At 36.7% G+C, this 1,674-nt stretch overlaps 1 pseudogene; it reads right to left on the reverse strand.

The window, feature by feature from the left end:
• Nucleotides 1-214: 214 nt before the first annotated feature.
• LOC125114630 (uncharacterized) lies at nt 215-376 on the reverse strand (annotated as a pseudogene).
• Nucleotides 377-1,674: the final 1,298 nt, after the last annotated feature.

Here is a 1,674-nt window from a genome sequence, read left to right on the forward strand (position 1 = left end):
TGCCATGAACTGTGGTGTAGGTCACAGACACGGCTTGGATCCCACGTTGCTGTGGCTGTAGTGTAGGCCAGCAGCTACAGCTCTGATTGGACCCCTAGCCTGGGAACTTTCATATGCTGCAGTGTGGCCCTAAAAAGACAACAAACAAACAAACAAAAAACCAAAAAACATTTTTCTAATGAATGGGATAAATGATAGGTGGATGAGTTTGTGTAAGAGGTTGCCAGGATGATAGAGATGATTAGCAAGGCATACCTTTAAAATAATTCTTCCTGATTCTGCCAATATTCATTAATTTATTCATTTTGCTTCAAAATTTATAGAACTTATGCAAACAGATACTGCACTTGATCTTAGCCAAAAGCCCAAAAGGTTTTTTGCATTCAGCCATGACTAAGATATTTGTTTTGAACTTCTCTCCTGACATAAATACCTATAAAATTGGGGGAAAAAAAAGGTATAAATGTATTTAGGACTAGTTTTTAGTAAACAGGCAGTGCAGAACTGTGATTCTTAAGAAAAGGGAAACAAATGTATGTAATGAGCTCCCTGTTAACCCCAGCTTTCTGTCCTGAAGCATTTTCCTGACTGTGGTGTGGGTAGGTTGAACCCAAGCAGAAACCAGAGGTCTGCCTCTGACCAGGCAGAGATCAGAGTTTAGAGCGGCAGAAATGCTTAGAATTTGTATAGCAGAGATTGGAAACAAGAGACTTGGGTATTTGAGAAGTGCCCAGATGTCTGCAGGTAGGTTTTGCTCATGTCTTTGATTAAGGGCTGATTTGTACTGGGTAAAACCTCTCAAAGGCCAGCACATACTGTAAAGGGTTAAGAAATAAACTGAAATAAAAGAGGTCACAGAATGCTGGAAGATGGACGTCACCACATCCAGAGTAGAGGGAACGGTTTACCTCAACAATCCAGTGGAAATCCATCAAGGGATACTTAAACAGAAAAAAAAAAACCAACTCACACCCTGGAGAACTAGAACTAGGGGTGAAACTCAAATCGACTCATGCTGTGGTGTGATTATAAAAAAAAAGAAAAAAGAAATAACATCCAAAAATTTCCTAAATTTGTCCAAATATCAGCCTAGGGATCCAGTAAGTTCAGTAGATCCCAAGAAGGGTAAATAGAAAGAAAGTCATGCTAGGCACATATTGGTAAAACTGCTGAAAATCAAAGATAGAAAAATCCTGAAGCCAGAAGTAAAAAGATGTAACATAAGGGATAAGTAAATGGAATTGTAGAATATGATGCTTCATGTCCTTATATTTTACCTGAAGTGCTACATTATTTTAAAGTAGGCAACAATAAATGAAGGATAAATATTGTAATAACTAGGACAGCTATCAAAATATTAATGAGATAACTAAAAGTTAATAGGCAAAATAACATTCAGTTAATCAAAAGAAGAGAAACAAGAAGAAACAAGCAACAAAAATCAGAGTGGGCAGTAATTAGAAACCAAGTATATCAGTAATTACACCACATGAAAATGGACTGAACACTTCACCTTAAAAGCAGGGCTGTCAGATTGCATATAAAAACACAAGACTCAACTATGTGTGTCTTTAAAAAAATGTGATCCAAATACAGACTCAGAACTAAAAGGTGAAAAAATGTGCCATACAAATACTAAACTACTCATAATTAAAAATCTAGGAATGGATGAGA

This window comes from Phacochoerus africanus, chromosome 1 (assembly GCF_016906955.1).
Source record: "Phacochoerus africanus isolate WHEZ1 chromosome 1, ROS_Pafr_v1, whole genome shotgun sequence".
Taxonomy (NCBI): Eukaryota; Metazoa; Chordata; class Mammalia; order Artiodactyla; family Suidae; genus Phacochoerus; species Phacochoerus africanus.